Below are 19,522 nucleotides of genomic sequence, written 5' to 3'. Positions count from 1 at the left end.
TTTACTGGGGCAACATGGATTCTGTTCTCAGGCAGAAAGATAGTCAGTAAGCATCATTTCACTTAAATATGCAAGAATTGTAGAAATGGGCTGATGAAATGAGTCAAATAGGAGACCAAAGAAGTTGGAAATAAGAAACATCAGAAATGCTTCTATTAGGGTTCATGGAAGACTAGAGATTCACATATCCTAATTCACATTCACAATTTCATTTTGTGGGGGATCTTGGAATCCTAGTAGAGACATGAGCCAGCAGTGTACTGCAGCTGCCAAAAAAGCCAACACAATCCTGGGCTGCATTAGGGATAGAGGGATAGAATCAAGATCACACGAAGTGTTGATACCACTTTCCAATGCCTTGGTAAGGCCACACTTAGAATACTGCATCCAGTTTGGGTTTCCACGATATAAAAAAGATGTTGAGACTCTGGAAAGAGTGCAGAAGAGAACGAGAAAGATGATAGGGGGGAATTGAATGCTAAAACGTATGAAGAACATGTGCAGGAATTGGGTACTGTATGTCCAGTTTAATGAAAATAAAGACTAAGGGTGACATTGTATCAATGTCCTAATATCTAAGGGGTTGCCAAAAAGAAGAGGGGGTCAACCCATTCTCCAAAGCACCTGAAGGCAGGACAAGAAGCAAGGGATGGAAACTAATGAGGGAGAGAAGCAACCTAGAACTAAGGAGAAATTTCCTAACAGTCAGAACAATTAACCAGTGGAACAGCTGGCCTTCAGAAGTTGTGGGTGTTCCATCATGTCTGAAATGGTATAGAGTTTCCTGCTTGAGGAAGAAGTTGGACTGGAAGACCTCAAGGGTCCCTTCCAACTCTGTTGCTGTTGTTGTTTTAAACAAAATGTTATAAGAAAAATAAACAACAGGAGTCCTGTTCTTGGATCTCAATCAGCAGAACTTTGAAAACTTCTCTCTACCCTTTTCTTCAATATTATATTATATTCATTATAATGCCAATGTTATATTTCTATTTTGGCCGCTATTTCTAGATTGGCTGCTCCCTATAAACTAGCCCAGTTTTGCACAATTCGGTGTGTTTTGCTGTGGTCTCCTTTTGTCCCAGTTGCAACTGCACCAAAGGGATTCTTGAGAGCAATCTGCTTCCATCTCAGATTCTCCATCTTGTCTTGACTTGGGAAACTGACTCGATCTGCAGTGCCTGTTCTCGAGCAGTGAATGAGTCCTCATTCCTGTTCAGCTCCTTGTCCAGCTGGCTTATCCACTACAACCCCATCACTTCCTGTTACTAGCTGATGTTTGAGTGCCATTGGCAAGAGATTACCAACTGTATTTTTGTTCCTCTTAGAATATGCCAGAAACAGAACAGATATGGTTGCACAAACCTCTCTCTCTCTTTCTCTCTCCCTCCCTCCCTCCCTCCCTCCCCCCCCCTCTCTCTCTCTCTCTCACACACACACACACACACACACACAAGGTTGGCGATGCATTGCTCAATCTCCATGGCATTAGCACTGTTCATTTAAAAGAAGAGGAAGAAAAGTGAACTTTGGTGGAGAAGGACCACACTGGAAGGAGCTTTTTCAAACAATAAAGGAACTGTTTAAGCAACACTGAGAGGACACGCAAAATCGTCACATGGTCCCCCCAGATGCCAAATAGGTGTGCAAGAGGCCAAAATAATTACTAAAACAAGAGCAAAGCGAAGAGGCCTTCAAAGATTAGGCCTGGCAAACTGAAACAGACGCAAAAGTGCCCAAGGTGCATTTATTTCCCAATACAGTGCTTAGCAGGCAGCCAGCACAAAAAGGGCCTCCACGCTTTTTTGTGGATGATACTGGTAAGAAATGTTACGTCACCAGACAAAGGGCACAACCACATGGGATGTGAATTAGTCATTTCTTCATCAAAAGGAACGATTCTTCCTTTTAGCATTGCGCACCGGTGAAACTCTCTTTGAAGCCAGATAAAATACCAGGGGGGAAAAGAAAAACCCAAATCCAAATGAAAAGGCAAATCCTTTGTTTTGACTGACTGGTTTTTTTTTTTGTTTTGTTTTGTTTTGTTTTGTTTTAGCTTGAAACAAAGGTTGGCAAAGAGAGACTTGAAAAAGGAAAGCACATCTTTCATAATGTTAGAATGCAAATCACCTCCGGTAATAGAGCATAGAGAGATTCAGCATCAACGTAGAATTCCCCACTAACATATTTATTTGTTCCTGAAGGCAAGACAAGAAGCAACGGATAGAAACTAACCAGAGAAGCAACCTAGAACTAAGGAGAAATTTCCTGACAGTGAGAACAATTAATCAGTGGAACATCTTGCCTCCAGAAGGTGTGGGTGCTCCAGCTCTGGAGGTTTTTAAGAAGAGATTGAGCAACTATTTGTCTGAAATGTTATGAGGTTTCCTGCTTGAGCAGATGGTTGGACTAGAAGATCTCCAAAGTCCCTTCCAACGCTGTTATTTGTTAAATTTATTTGCTGCCAATCTCACCATGGGGCTACTCCAGGTAATAAAAAGGGAGAAAATGAAAGGAATGTAAACAGAAGTAAAATAATAGAACCCATAAAATAAACAATGGAAAATGAACACAATGAGAAGACATCTTCACATGATATGCTGATGTCTCCTAGTTAAAATGAAACTTAAGACAGGAAAATTTGACATTTAGAGGCAGAAGACTTGATTGCTGTTTACTGTTGCTGGACTCATAGCCAACATCCACTTAGATATTAACTCCAGAAAAGGACAATAGAAGTGGGTTAATGTAGAACTCAGAACTGGAAGGGACCTTGGAGGTCTTCTAGTCCAACCCCCTGCTCAAGGCAGGAGACCTTATAAAATTACGTACAAATGGCTATCCAGTCTCTTATTGAAAACTTGCAGTGTTAGAGCACCCATCACTTTTAGAGGCAAGTCATTTCACTGATTAGTTGTTCTCACTATCAGGAAACACCTTGTCGTCCCTACTTGTGAGCTTTCTAGATGTATCCTAGTTGGATCATTGTGAAGGTCTTGCCATAAGGCAATGCAAGCCCACGGCTACGAGATTTCACCAAAATGTCTTTCTTTTTTTTAGTAACAGTCTTCTTTAGTTACCAGCATTATCCACCCTAAAGTCGTTCCATTTTATCTTTTCTGCTTCTTTACCTTGATAAATTGCCACAAAGAAGAGGGGGGGGTCAACCTATTCTCCAAAGCACCTGAAGGCAGGACTAGAAGCAACGGATGAAAACTAAACAAGGAGAGAAGCAACCTAGAACTAAGGAGAAATTTCCTGACAGTTAGAACAACTCATCACGGAACAGCTTGCCTTCAGAAGTTGTGGATGCTCCATCACTGGAGGATTTCAAGAAGAGACTGGACAGAATGGTAATAGGGTCTCCTGCTTGAGCAGGGGGTTGGACTAAAAGACCTCCAAGGTCCCTTCCAACTCTGTTATTTAGTCAGCTAAATAAGCAAATCAGCCAACTTCAGCAATTGAATCAGATGCTCCATCAGCAATAAATCAGTGCTTTAGTTCAAGAAGGAAATCAGCCCTGGAACGTTTATCAGGAAACAGAATTTATAGTCTGCAAAAAAAAAAAAAAAAAGTCCACTCTCAAACAGCAAACTTTTTGATAAAGGTTACTTTTAAGAAAGATTACCCGGAAGTCACTTCAGCAATAAATAGCAGCTGTGAAAACCTACACTCTTATGAGCAAGCTTTTTATTTGTCCCTGGAGAATAACACCTAGCAGGATATTATGAATTTGACAAGTATGGGGAAAAAAATTTTTAACTAGCTATTTTGTTTGTCTGTCTGTGTGTGTGTGTGTGTGTGTGTGTGTAATCAAGGGTTTCAGAGTTTCTCCCATACGTTTACAGGCTTTAGAAGATCTTTCTCAATCTCCTCTGCAAAGGAGAAATGCACTGAGCATTATAGATAGACCTTGACTTACCACCGATCCCTTGGCAACCGTTCAAAATTGCAACAGACCTCCCAAATCAAGGGAGGGCAACTATAGCTCTTTTTTGGACTTCAACTCCGAGAATTCTGTGCTGGCTCAGGAATTACAGGAATTGAAGTTCACAGGTCATAAAGGGGCCATTATTGCCCCCACCCCCACCCCAAAAGCTATTTACAAAGTGGTTCTGAAATTCTGAAAGCCCACGGTTACGTAATTGTATTTTGGATTCTTAGCAATTGGCCAACATTTACAGCTGTTTGTAGCACCCCATTGTAGCACCCCATTGTTTCCAGAGGTTGTGGGTGCTCCAACATTGGAGGTTTTTAAGAAGAGATTGGACAACCATTTGTCTGAAATGGTATAGGTTTCCTACCTGATGAGAGTTGGACACCCCCTCCCCAGCCCAACTAAGAAATAATCTAGGAACACCCCAACTAAACTGGGTCAACAGCAGCCTGAGGCTAAAACAGCAAACACTTGACACACACAATGAGGAACCAGCTAGCAGCAATCAGGACACAACAATAAAAGTAATTAACACCTTTTAGGCAAGAAAAAGGAACTAACAATAGTCACAAACCAGCAAATCAAGAAAGACAAATTTTAACTCACCAATTAGAAATGGTAAGTTTGTTACCAATCAGAAATGACAAGTTTGGAAACCACAAAAGGGTATAAAAACCCCTGTTTAAAGATCACTCTGTCTAGCTAGCCGGGGACTCGAGCTGAATTGTCACTCAACGCTGATCCTCGAAATAAAACCTCTTTCTGGTAGCTGGCTTCACGATCTATTTCTTCTGCGCTGCACCGTCAAGGGGAATCCCGGCTGGAAGGACCGAACGGGGGAGTTCCTCCCAACATACCTAAGCAGGGGGTTGGACTAGAAGACCTCCAAAGTTCCTTCCAACTTTACTACTACTACTATTATTATTATTATTACCTCCAAGGTCCCTTCCAACTCTGTTATTCTATTCAATTCTAGCCATGTGACTGTGATTTTTGACATTTTTGCTGAAAACCAGCATTTACTTCCAGTTTTTGGCAATTTGTTCCCCAGTGCAGCAGTCCCCAACCCCAGGGATCGGTTTTGTCGAAGACAATTTTTCCATAGAGTCATGGGATGACTTTGGTTTCGTTTGCTCTCCTGCCACACATCCACCCTGGTTCCTAAAAGACCACAGACCATTACCGATCTGTGGCGCAGGGGTTGGGGACCCCTGCCCTAGTGAACAATGGGTTTGCTTTACGACTGCCATGTTTGCTTAATGTCCACTGGGGAAAAAAAAGATTTTAAAATCAGGTTGATCACGTGATGATCCATTTTACAAATGTCACCACTTACAACTCTAATGGGTAGGCTTATGTTTATAAGTCAAGGACAACCTGTGTTTTAAAGGCAGCCAAGCTGATTCACAGCAATGGGTTAAATCATTGCAGTATTTGTTTCACAGTCTAATTCTATCTATATGCATGTTCAGCAATCTTCTGAGCGGTTGCGGTAATAAATTTCAGGGGTGCCAAGTTTCACCCAAGGTTCACCTTCCTAGAATTGAGGAAGAGATTTGCCCAAGAATGGAGCAACCTGTACTTGTGTCAGCGTAATTCTGAATGGGCAGCACAATCTGCCAGTTCACATCGGACAAGACCAGTCTCCTTTCCTTCCTCCAGAGTTAGAAAGAAGACGGTTGCAAGAAAAGAACAGCAGCCATTTTTGTATCTGGAAGCTGCCCTTCACTAAGATCAACCCATCCCATTTTTAAAGTCCCACCTCTACCTTATCGCTTAAATCCCGTCTCTGGTCTACACTTTGCTGCAGTGATATTAACTGAAACCAGAAGGTTAATTTCCTTGTTATTAATTTACCATAATTTATTTTTATCTCTTGTATTTTATTTTTTTTAAAGTTGTTGCCACTCTACACCCCCTTTTTTCCCAGAAGCAAAGGATACAAAATGAGATCCCAATCGGGCATTAACTAAATATTTTTGATCTTTAGAAATAATATGGGTTTCCTGCAGACAAATAATATCATTATTATGTTGCTTCAAATAATGAAATATTTTCTTCCTTTTCTTTAGAGAATTAAGGCCATTAACATTCCAGGTCAGGAGCTTTGCCATCTCCTCCATCCATTAGCCTAGAGAAGACTACTTGGAGATCTGCCATCGAGGATTACACCGATGATCTCTTAGGTCTTGCTCCTCTCACAGGCTCAGAAACAAATTCTTGTAAAACTTGTTTAACCTCCTTCTTCTGTTGTTCCTTTTCCTTACGCTTATGTGCTGCTCGAGTCATTCTCTGCTCCTTCATCTCAGCTTGTTGGTACCACTCAGCCTGTATTTTCCCAGCTTTCATCAATACAGCTTCTTCAGACTGCTGTTCTATCTCCTTTTCTTCCAAAACTTTCAGCATTACAGATGGTGATGAGCGCGCTCCCAGGACCGAAGTATAAAACTCTCTTGCTTTAAGAACAGTATTAAGTCTGTAACATGTCCCTGCGTGACTCACCACAATTCCAGTCGGGATATCCCATCTGAATGGCATCTTCCTCTTTTTAAGTTCATCTGCTAAAAAAGCAAACTCTTTTCTTCTTCTTAGAATTTTAGATGGGATCTCCTTTAAAATTATTACATCTTGTGCAGCAATCTGAAATCTCTTGTTATAAAAAGCTTGTATAATTTCATTGCGTTTTATCTCTTGTATTGTCAGTGCATGCTTTTTTTTTTACAGAAATAAAAATTAAGTAAACAATGGAACACTGTGGGAGTGATTTCCCTGAAAACTGGCAGTAAATGCTGGGTTTTAGCAAAACCGTCATAAAATGGGTGCACCTGACTATGGGACATTGCAAAGGGCCATAAGACTTAAAGTACAATTATATGACCATGCGGAAGGGCAATCCTTGGAACTTTGAATCTGGGTCCTAAGTACCTCCCAGGTAGGCCTGTTGTAACCTTGTACAATCACTAAGTGACTGATCGTAAATTGATTAATATTTGTATGAGCCTCTACCTAGCTATTATGTGGCTTGTTTGAAAAAAAAACTCTTTTGTTAATCTGGGTAAATTAAATGAGAAACTTGATTATGCATTTCTTTTGCATTTTAAGGCCATCAGAAGGACCAAAGCTTCTATAGATAATCCTGGACTTAACAACCACAACTAAGCCCACTATTTCTGTTGCTGAGACATTTGTTAAGTGGGCTTTGCCCCACTTTACAACCTTTTTTTGTCACAGTTGTTAAGTGAATCACTGCTGTTGTTAAATTAGAAACACGGTTGTTCAGTGAATCTAGCTTCCCCATTAACTTTGCTTGTCAGAAGGTTGCAAAAGCTGATCACATGACTCTGGGACACTGCAACCGTTATAAATACAAATCAGTTGTCAAGCATCTGACTTTTATTACATGCCCAAGGGGATGCTGCCATGGTCCTAAATGTGAAAAACGGTCATAAGTCACTTTTTTCAGTTCCATTGTAACTTTGAATGGCCACTAAGCAAACTGTTGTAAGCCGAGGACTATCTATAGTAAGAAGGAAATTGTCACTTCTAAAGAGACTATGTGGCAGTATTTTTCAACCTGAGCAACTCTAAGATGGATGGACCTCAAGTTCCAGAATTCCCCAGCCAACATGGCTGGCTGGAGAATGCTGGAAATTGAAGTCCACCCATCTTAGAGTTGCTCAGATTGAGAAAACATTGCTATGTGGTGACACCAGAAATACTACCTTGATTGAGAGGTTCTAAGATTACCTGATGAAATCCCTATCAGAGTAAGCTTCTGGCACAGAAATAGACTTCAAGATAAAGAAAGTGTCAGATTTCCGAGTAACTCAGAAGGTGTGAAACAGGATGCTTCATCCGTTGTGAAGGAGTGCCAAATTTCAAGACTTTTTTTTGTTTTGTTTTGTTTTGTACAGGATTAGAGAGGGTTTTTATTTCTGTTTTTAGTCACGGTAATATCTGTTTTGTCAAGCTATGGTACTTCAGTTACACAACAGCTAATGAAGGCCTCGCTTCCATAGAGAAGATTAATAATGGTTTAATTTTCTGGAGATGAGGCTTTTTCTGTTGGGCTGATGTGCTGTGATGTCACAGCAGGACTGGGTGGGGAGCGGAATTCCTCTCCTTTGGTGGCTGTTTCAGATTCTCTAATACAGTGGTTCTCAACCTTTTTAATGCCGCGACCCCCAACCGGTCGTAAGTCAAGGACTACTCAACTGGCGCAGCACCATTTGCAGAATGGGACTTTTGGCAGGCTCATCAGGGCAGAGACAGCCTGGACAATTCCTATTGGGTTTTGAAAGCCAATAGAATTAGACTCTATTCAAGAGAGTCTATTCTATTGGCTTTCAAAAGCCAATAGAATAAAAGGGAGTAGCACAGCTAAGGAAAGGGGGGGGGGGGGAAATGGCGGACTGTGTTGTTTGGCAACCCCCGTGAAATGGTCGTTCGACCCCAAATGGGGTCCCGACCCACAGGTTGAGAACCATTGCTCTAATACTAATGTTATCAGTATTGAGGGGGTGTTAGCAAGTGAAGAAAACACTTTGCCACATCACAATGCAAACTCTGTGACCTTGTCTGCCACTTATACAGTTATGGGTCGGTAGCCAGAAAGCTAAACATGGCTGACCTAGCAGATTGTGTCTGCCCAGCCCTGTTTTCTACTGTCAGTTGAGGCACAGACAGAATTCATTTCAGTTTTGAAACAGTGCAGAGAACACCACTGTGAAAAAGCCACCATGGAAATGAGGGGTCTTTGGTGCTCTCTGAGTTTGGTTGTTTTCTTTCAGACGTTTCATTGCCCAAATTGGGTAACACCATCAGTGCTAATGACTGCACTGATGATGTTACCTAGTTGGGTAATGAAACGTCTGCAAGAAAACAACCAAACTCAGAGAGCGCCAAGGACCCAGCATTTCAACCCTGAGCTAGAAATATTTTCCTCTGTTGGTTGTGGTTGTTGTTAGTTGCGAAGTCGTGTCCGACCTATCGCGACCCCATGGACAACGTTCCTCCAAGCCTTCCTGTCCTCTACCATCTTCTGGAGTCTATTTAAGCTCACGCCTCCTGCTTCGGTGACTCCATCCAGCCACCTCATTCTCTGTCGTCCCTTCTATTGCCCTCAATCTTTTCCAGCATTAGGCGCTTCTCTAGTGAGTCCTTCCTTCTCATTAGGTGGCCAAAGTACTTGAGTTTCAACTTCAGGATCTGACCTTCTAAAGAGCAGTCAAGGTTGATCTGCTCTAGGACTGACCGGTTGATCACCTTGCAGTCCAGGGGACTCGCAGGAGTCTTCTCCAGCACCATAGTTCAAAGGCCTCAATTCTTATTCGCTCAGCTTTTCTTAGGTTGGTACCACCATGGAAAGCCACAAGCTACGTTTGCTAGGCTAAAAAGCCTGGTAAACCAGAACAAATATGCTTATTTTGTGTATTTATTTTTATTTTTAGATTTTTTCAAATCTTGACTTTATTATTTTTATAAATATTTCAAGGCAGCAAGTATACCTAATGGTTTTTTCTTTTCCTATTTTCCTCACAACAACCACCACCTTGTGAGAAGGGTTGGGCCAAGAAAGAAGCCTAAAGTCACCCTGCTGACTTTCCTGTCTAAGGCAGGACTAGAATTCACAGTCTCCTGGTTTCTAGCCTGAGCCTTAACCACTAGGCCAAGCTTTCATTGTCATATGTTGTCATATGTTGCCACTGAGAGCCCTGCAAGCCAAAATTTGTGGCTTCGTGGGTCATCTGTCCAACTTTCCATTCTAAGTTTCTTAAAATCAGCACCAAGTACAAAATGCAGAAACCTCAAATGACAATTTGTTTCAAGTTTGGGCAACATGGCAAGTTACCCCAGACGACTCAAGAATGTCTTGCTGATTTGGAGTAAAATGGTGGCACTGTATTATCTTCATAGCATGAAGAGAGCCAGAAGACTGGAATCAAACTAAATTCTCAGGACTTTGAATAAAATACTTCATTGGCCAAGTGTGCTTAGACACACAAAAAATTTGTCTCAGGTGCATAAGCTCTCAGTGTACAGGCAAAACAACAAAGTAATAATTATCATCATAACCAGGTCTTTTTTTCTCATAGAACATTCCGGCACCTGTTTTGGATGGAACCTTGTAGGGTAGGCAAGGCAGGTTGTATGACATGTGTGAGTTCTGGCACCTTTTTTTTTTTTAGAAAAAAAGTACTGATCATAACAAAGTAATAATAATCATAATAATGATACCAATAGAGGATAATGGAATAGATGAGAAGGAAAAAACTAATATAGCCATATTACACGGGTAATAGATATAAGACAGAACTGTGAAAAGTAAATGTTCAGCAGAATGATGGCACAAGGAAAAAAAGTGTCTCTGTGTTTAGTTGTTTTAGCATTCAATGCCCTATAAAGGGATCCCAAGGAGAGGAATTGAAATAATTTATGTCCCAGATGTAACAGAGGGATAGAATCAAGATCATGAGAAGTATTAATACATTTTATAATGCCTTGGTAAGGCTAGACTTGGAATACTGCATCCAGTTTTAGTCGCCATGATGTAAAAAACATGTTGAGTCTCTAGAGAGAGTACAGAGAAGAGCAACAAAGACGATTAGGGGACTGGAGGCTAAAACATATAAGGAACGGTTGCTGGAATTGGGTATGTCTAGTTTAATGAAGAGAAGGACGAGGGGTGACATGATAGCAGTGTTCCAATATATCAGGGGCTGCCACAAAGAAAAGGGAGTCAAGGTATTCTCCAAAGCACCTGAAGGCAGGACAAGAAGCAATGGATGAAAACTAATCAAGGAGAGAAGCAACCTAGGACTAAGGAGATTTTTTCTGAAAATTAGAACAATTAATTAGAAACAATTAGAACTGTTAGAACAATTAACCAGTGGAACAACCTGCCTCCAGAAGTTGTGAATGCTCCAACACTGGAAATTTTTAAGAAGAGATTGGACAACCATTTGTCTGAAATGGTATAGGGAAGTGATGGTGAACCTTTTAGAGACCGAGTACCCAAAAACCGCCCACCCCCACTCCCATCCCTGCTCCGTCCTGCCCACTGGGCCACCTACCACTTCCACGGCCCGCCACAGATCACCCAGGCTGCCATGGCAGCCACGCCCTCCGCCCATGCCCCACATCATCTGCGCGTGACAGGGTGCAAGGGCAGAGTCTTGTTTCCGCTGCCCGGCTACCATGTCCTTGGCTGCGCTGCTTCGTGTAGGCCGCGCCCAGGGGTGACTTTCCTCCAGGGGGGCTGCTGGCGAGGAGGGGGCTGTGGGAGGTGGCAGGGATGGGGAGACGGTGCATGTGCCCACAGAGAGAGCTCCGAGTGCAGCCTCTGGCACCCGTGCCATAGGTTCACCACCACTGGTATAGGGTTTCCTGCCTGAGCAGGGGGTTGGACTAGAAGACCTGCAATGTCCCTTCCAACTCATTACTACTACTACTACTACTACTACTACTACTACTACTACTACTACTATAATAGGATGTGAGGGATCTGTAGATATTTTCTCAGCCCTCTTTCTGGCCCGTGCAGTATACAGGTCCTCAGTGGAAGGCAGGCTGGTTGCAATTGTTTTTTTCTGCAGTCCTAACTATCCATTGAAGTCTGTGTCTGTCTTGTTTGGTTGCAGTGCCAAACCAGACAATTATAGAGGTTCAAATGACAGACTCAATAATTCCTCTGTAGAACTCTATCAGCAGCTCCTTGGGCATTCTGAGCTTTCTGCACCATTGTTACAATAAAGCAAAGTCCATCCATTGGAGGAAATGGACTTTTATCTTGCTTTTTCAGGAGGCGTCATGAGACTCGTGGAGGACTCAGCAGGTGAGAAAATTGGAATCTAGCTCGTTCAAGGCTTTTTGAGTTAATAATTACTTGCATTGATCAAGAATCAGCCGAAAACAGGTTCCTGTAACAATCATCTCACTGACAAGGTAGACTCAAGATCAGAGCTAGGCCATGGTCAAGGAACAAGAAGCCCACATTAGCATTTGGGAGCATGCATCTCAACCCACACGTGTGAATGTGCATCATTGTAGAGCAGGGGTGTTAAACTCAATTTCATTGAGGGCCACATCAGCATTGCGGTTGCCCTCTGGGGGCGGGGGCGGCCAGGCTGGGTGCAGCCTACTGGGTGGGCGTGGATGGAGTGGGTGTGGCCTACTGGGTGGACGTAGCCAGCTCTACATTGTTCGCGTCAAGGGTGCCTGTGGGGGCCTGGGCAGGAGTGGGACAGATCTGAGGGTCTTTAGCAAAGTGGGTGGGACTGTGGCAATGGCCAAGGCATGGTCCATTTCTTCATTCCTCACAAAGGGTGACACCTCCCCAGCATGCACCCAGGGGGCGGGGCCGACACAGCAGGGGCTGGTCCCTTGCTGTTTCTAGTCAGCCTTGTGGAGCTAAGACTGAATGCATTTCAGCATAGGTGGCCCCCACAAAATTGTACATTGGCTCCCTCCCGGCCGGCCTGGGCCAGGGCCAAGGCAGCGGGGGCTGTTCCCTCACTGTTTCCAGGGTGGCTTCACGGGCCACATGAAACCACTTCGCGGGCCGCATCCAGCCCCCGGGACTTGCGTTTGACGTGTCTGTTGTAGAGGTCCAAAGAGCTTTTGATTTTAGTCCCAGGAGGCAAAACCTGCAGTTGTGGGCCTCCGAATGTCTGAGAGACCACAAATATTAGCCCTAAACATCACTTGTTGAGTCCGTCGCGAAATGGTAAGACACGAGAAGCAGTTGTAGTTCTCAGGAAACCTTTATTCTTCAGTTCAGCTTACATTGGAATATGGCGGCAAAAGCCCACACCTCGCAGCCTCCTTTTATAGGACTTTCCGGGGTCAATGTGTTACTTTTCGCACGCCAGCACTTGCACATGCGCACAAACACTGGCGACAGCCTGTCTGGTCCCTGGCAGCTTGCACCTGCCCGGGACCGCCTGCAACGCCCCGAGCCCGCTTGCAAGGCTCAGGACATAACATCACTGTTACAGTTAAACCTCAGCTTACAACCACAACTGAGCTCAACATTTTCTGTTGCTAAGTGAGATGTTTCTTAAGTGAATTTTGCCCCATTTTACGACTTTGCTTGCCACAGTTGTTAAGCGAATCGCTACAGTTGTTAAAGTTAGTAACATGGTTGTTAAGTGAATCTGGCTTCCCCATGGACTTTGCTTGTCAGAAGGTCACAAAAGGTGATCACATGACACATTAAGAGAATTTATGGGGTTTTAGTTGAATTGGATTCAGAAACGGAACTAATTAAAGATTGTATGATCAGATGGGCGCAGAATTTTGGTGAGCCAGTCCCATTGGACACCTGGGAAACTATTTGGGTTAGAAATGTCAAATTTACACAAGCACAGAATTTAAGGGAGAATTTCTATAAAATGTTTTATAGATGGCACCTTGATCCACAAAAAATGTCTTTTATGTACCCTGACCTACAACCTAAATGTTGGAGATGTGGTTGCATGGATGCTACTTATTATCACATTTGGTGGTCGTGCAGAGAGATAAAAGCATTTTGGATTAAGACATGGTGGAATATCCAGAGAATTTTTAAAAGGAGGGTAAAATTTACTCCGCAATTATTTTTGTTGGGTATAGTTACTGATTGTGATACAAAGGAGGTTATATTGATGTTAAATTTGATTACAGCCGCGAGGCTGTTAGTTGGACAATATTGGAAGAAGGAATCTTTGCCTACCCTGCAGGAATGGTTTTTTAAAGTGTCTAACTTGGCGGAAATGGCAAAGATTTCAGCTTTTTTAAAGCAACAAACACAAGAGAAATTTCTTGCTGTTTGGGATAAATGGATAAAATTTATACAGTTTAAAATGGATATTAAAAAATATTATATAGCTTTTTCTTAATTTTTATTCTTATATATATATATATATATATATATTAAAATATAATTTTTCTAATTGTTTTTTTAATTAAGCCTATATTCTGCTCTGGGAAGCTCGGGGGGGGAAGGGGGGGTGCTTGGGGGAGGTTGGGGAAGGGAGGGTTTGTTGTGTAATGTTTAGTTTTTTCTTTGTATATGTTTTTTGTCTTTGTATTGTTTTGTTTTTTTCCTTTTTTTTGTAAAATTTATAAAACTTTTAATAAAAAAAAAAGATGATCACATGACCCTGGGACACAACAAGCGTCATCAGTATGAGTCAGTTGCCAAGCACTCGAATTTGAATCACATGATTGTGAGGATGCTGCAGTGGTCGTGAGTGTGAAAAATGGTCAGAAGTCGCTTTTTCCAGTGCTGTTGTAACTTCAAATGGTCACTAAACAAACTGTTGTAACTGTTGTGATTCAACTGTGGCAGGAAAGGTCGTAAAACAGGGCAGAACTCACTTAACAAACGTCTCACTTAGCAACAGAAATTTTGGGCTCAATTTTGGTCGTACATTGAGGCCAATCTGTACAAGTCTCCTAACAGAGGGAAATACACAAAGCAAGCTGGTAAAGGAAGCAATTATGACGATCTTATCAAATTAGGAGGTCTTTCCATAGAAACCAATCATATGCAAAGGAGGCTAATAAAAGAATGCTTTTAAAGAACGGTGTTTTCATTGTGTGGTTGATGCTGTCACCATAACTATATCTTCTAGAGTAATTTCATTCCCTGTTATCTGCCACTTTATCGCTTATCAGTTTTTTATAGCTCCAACTTGGCAGAGTACTGTAGTTGGTGTGTTTTCTTTTTCTTTATTTGTTTTGTTTTTGTCATCCTCAGCCCTGCTTAAGCTTGAAGGAGAAGGAGATAACATGGTCAACGTTTGGGTAAACAAATACATCTGCCAGTTGGATTGACCTCCTTTGAGCAATTAAATTGCGATGTAAACAGGAATAACAGATGCATAATTAGGCAAGAAAAACCAAATGCACAAGTACAGCATAGGTGGCACCATGCTCAATAGTACTAACTGTGAGAGGGACCACGGAGTCCTAGTAGACAATCACCTAAATATGAGCCAGCAGTGTGCTGCAGCTGCCAAAAAGGCCAACACAGTGCTAGGCTGCATTAACAGAGGGATAGAATCAAGATCACGTGAAGTATTAATACCACTCTTCAATGCCTTGGTAAGGCCACACTTGGAATACTGCATCCAGTTTTGATCACCACGATGTAAAAAAGATGTTGAGACTCTAGAAAGAGTAGAGAGAAGAACAACAAAGATGATTAGGGGACTGGAGGCTAAAACTTATAAGGAACGATTGCTAGAATTGGGTAAGTCTAGTTTAACGAAGAGAAGGACACGGGGGGACATGATAGCAGTGTTCCAATATCTCAGGGGCTGCCACAAAGAAGAGGGAGTCAAGCTATTCTCCAAGGTGCCTGAAGGCAGGACAAGAAGCAACCGTGGAAACTGATCAAGGAGAGAAGCAAACTAGAACTAAGGAGAAACTTCCTGACAGTGAGAACAATTAATCAGTGGAACAGCTGCCTCCAGAAGCAGTAAATGCTCCAACACTGGAAGTTTTTAAGAAGAGACTGGACAGCCATTTGTCCGAAATGGTGTAGGGTTTCCTGCCTGAGCAGGGGATTGGACTAGATGACCTCCAAGGTCCCTTCCAACTTTACTACTACTACTACTACTACTACTACTACTGCTATTATTATAATCCACTTCATGATTAGTCCAGAAGAAAAGTCCCACATCGTAATCAATTGAAAACCTGCATAGACATACAGCTAGGTATGCATGACACTTCCACTGAAATTGGTGAGAAAGCTACTCATCTTGTACATTAAGTTGGCAAGAAACCATGCACCAACCATGCACCCTCCTATGATGTCCCAAAGGTACTTTTTTTGAGAGGCAACTGGACTTTCTTTGACTTTCCTGGAAGATGTTTCGCTTCTCACCCAAGGGGCTTCTTCAGTCCTACAGTCTTCAGAACGGGCGAAGCTTCTTGGATGAGAAGCGAAGCATCTCCAAGGAAAAACAAAGAAAGTTTAATTGCCTCTTGAAAAAGCACGGTTGGGACACCCATGACCTGGATGACTGAGAATCTCCATAGACAACTCCTATGATGGTTTACTCAGAATTCAGCTCCATCATACATTACTGAGGACCCATTCCAAAGTTGGAAGGGACCTTGGAGAAGAAGGTGGAATAGGTCTAGGCAGAAGACCCTATTCCATTCTGGCAACTGGCTGTCCAATCTCTTCTTTAAAATCTCCAGTAATGAAGCACCCACCATTCCACTGGTTAAATTCAGTGCGGAGATCTGTGTTCCTTCCATGCAACTCTTCATTCTCCCTATTATTCTCTCTATCCCCAAAATCACACCTTTCATAAATTTTAGGATTACAACTTGCTCAGAATTCCCGTTCAGCTTGTTATAGTTTCAAAAGAAAGAGGAAACAGTGCAAAAGATTAATCTGCTTCTAGCTCTATAACAAGAACAGATAGCAAATCCTTCTTAAACTCGGCTCTTTATTGTACGCCTACACGTTATGGCTTACACATTATTCATTTATTAACATTATTAACGCAGTCCTAGGTTGCATTAACCGAAGGATAGAATCAAGAGAAATTTCCTAACAGAACAATTAATCAGTGGGACGACTCGCCTCTAGACATTGTGGGTGCTCCAACACTGGAAGTTTTTAAGAAAAGAGTGGGCAACTGTTTGTATGAAATGGCATAAGGTTTTCGGCTTGAGCAGGGGGTTGGACTAGAAGACCTCCAAGGTCCCTTCCAACTCTCTTATTCTGTTTTGGCTTCAATTTCTTTAAAAGGTCTGCTTGCCTTCCTTCTTCCGGAACTCAAGACGGAAGATGTAGAATTGCCTCCACGTTCTCCACAACAACCCTGTGAAGCAGTCCAGGGTGAGTGACTGTCTCAACATCACCCAGCGCATTTCTATGGCAGAGGATGGACTTCCGTCTGGGTACCACATCCACAAGGGGCAAACGAGAATGAAAAAATCCTTCTTGCTTTTCAATTAAATAATAATAATACTACTTCCTATAGTCAACTTTCCTTGATGTGCCATTTTTTTTCTTCATCTTTTTCAAATTTATGACTAGTTTTGGCTATTGGTCCAGGAACAAACTGCCAGGGCAAATTCACTTTGCTCTTAGGGGGAGTAGAGAAGATAGAGCAAATAAAAGTCTAGCCAGGAACTATAAATTAGCTAGCTCAAAGATACTTTAACACTAAAACAGGTATGTGCTACTTCTCCAGGATTAAGAGCTAAACAGGGCTTTGCTTGGCATATGAGAGGCTGCATTTGTAGAGAAAACACATACTTTAGCCCACCAACTCAAAGGTTTTAAGGCATAAAAATGGTACCTTATCCACAATCAATGTTATGTATCCAGTTAGGTTGGCCACAGATCACAATGAAAATGTTGTTCTGTACCTTCAGCCTTTGGATAGAATAAGGCATCTCTCTTTTTGTCATGAAGAGAAGAGAAGAGAAGAGAAGAGAAGAGAAGAGAAGAGAAGAGAAGAGAAGAGAAGAGAAAGGGAGGGAGGGAAGGAGGGGAGGGGAGGGGGAGGGAGGGAGGGAGGGAGGAAGGAAGGGAGGGAGGGAGGGAGGAAGGAAGGAAGGAAGGAAGGAAGGAAGGAAGGAAGGAAGGAAGGAAGGAAGGAAGGAAGGAAGGAAGGAAGGAAGGATTTTAAAGGGGCCACATTGATCATTTCTAGCCTTGGTAAGTTTTGCACCTTTGAAGTTAGAGAAGGCAGACTACAAAAGTTCCAGATTTTGGGGCTGGAGGAAAGCTGGTATAAATATTAAAATTAAGTCTTTACTTATAATACAGTTCCAGGATTCACCCAGCTGACCAAGCAAGTTGTAATGTGGTTCTTTTGGTGGTTTCGTTACATGAGATTATGGGTTAGACAGTTGTCAAGGTTGAGAAATACTTCCCCCCCCCCCAAAAAAAAGGCCAAAAATCAGGAATATGGGAGCAACTTTTCTGACTTACACATTTTATTTTAAAGCAGAAGTTTGGGGAGGTCTACAACTCACTTCATCAGATGCTTCAGTCTTTGAAGAAAATGTGTGTCAGGGTAAAAAGGGATAGCAGGCTTCTTCTGGTGTCATGACAAAGATGTGACACAGAGGCAGCCTCCCCATCAAGGAACAGAGGTCCAGAGGTGTGGGATTGGCCCACCAAACAAGGAACACCAGCCAGCTTGGTACAATTGTGTTTGCTTTGCTCTTTTGTTCCTATGGGCAACTGATGGAGACATTTTTCACTTGGCGGTTTATTAATTACTAGTCTCGGATAAACATCATACAAAAAAGCCTCTATCCGCAGGGACAGGTTACCCTTAATGGTGGGTTGTTTCCTTCTTTGTCATGGAGCTATCGGCAAAATAGCCATCTGGTGGTTTTTTCCCCACCATCAGCTGAACGATTTTTTTCTTTTGTTTCCCTGCAAATTCTCTGGGGTCTCTTTTTCTTTGCAAATTCTCTGGGATCTCTTTTTTCCCTGCAGAATCTCTGGGGTCTCTTTTGCATACCCCGTCATCCACCATGTTCCCTTGTGTGTAGGGATTCATGGGACCTCTCCTTTCCTGTTTTCAAGCCTTGCTTTGTTCTGCTGGTTTATGAGAGTTGACCTTTTCTTCTTTTGTGTTGGTTCTTCAGAACAAGGTCATCGGCAGGTCTCTTTTTCCTGTCTGAAATTCACCCCATTCCTGCATTTTTTATTTCCAGGATCAGTGATTCTCTTCTGAATTTCACCAAAGTCTCTACGAGGCTGGACGCCAGGGGAACTTTGCTGTAGCATCTGACACCACTTCCATCATCAGAATTGATCTGCTGATCTCTGCCAGCAAAATAGCAAAGTTGGGAATCTCTTTCATCCTAGGTTCCAACCCAACCACCAGATTGGGCAGTTGCACAATTCAGAGCAATCTTCATAAGACATCTGCCCTGATTTCCATTTAGTCATCCCAAAAGCTGGGAAGAAATCTGGCTGAACCCCATGTGAATTCAGCAGAAGGTCCACCTAGTCCTAGAATGATCAAACAAACCACTCTGGGAAAACTCCAACCACAGATCCAGAGGCATGCAGGCAGTCTTCAACACCATCGTGGAGCCTACCCATTAAACTTGTAAGTCATCATGGTCGTAAAATGGCTCACTCATGTGAACAACCTGATTTTACAACCATTTTTGCAGTCATTAAGCAAACAGCAGGTAGTGAAGTGAGTCAATTGTTTGCTATGTAAAGTAAAAGTTGGTTTCCAGAAAAATGTTATAAAATACAATCACATGAACACAGGATGCAGCAAAGAGCAGTAAATGCAGGCTGGATGCTAAGCGCCCGACATATGGTAGTAGCCACACAGGGAGGGATGGCTGTCGTAACTTTTGAACTGGGTCGTAAATACCCCCAAGAAGTCTGTCATAATTCTGATCGGTCGCTAAGCAAGCTGTTATAAGTTGAGGACTACTTGTAACCCCATTGCATTAACATTAGGGCATTTTTCTGAGCAAAGTTAAGATTTCAGATATGTTAAGGAGGTCCTAGCAAGAGCCAAAACAGGCAGTTTAAGTTCGGAACGATCCCTGGTAAAGTTGGATTTAACAACTGTGGTTGTATGTCATGAGGAC

The sequence above is a fragment of the Crotalus tigris genome, unplaced genomic scaffold, assembly GCF_016545835.1.
Source record: "Crotalus tigris isolate CLP2741 ecotype Arizona unplaced genomic scaffold, ASM1654583v1 scf7180000019652.295055, whole genome shotgun sequence".
Classification (NCBI taxonomy): Eukaryota; Metazoa; Chordata; class Lepidosauria; order Squamata; family Viperidae; genus Crotalus; species Crotalus tigris.
The sequence above is the reverse complement of the archived record's forward strand: the minus strand, read 5'-3'. Positions refer to the sequence as shown.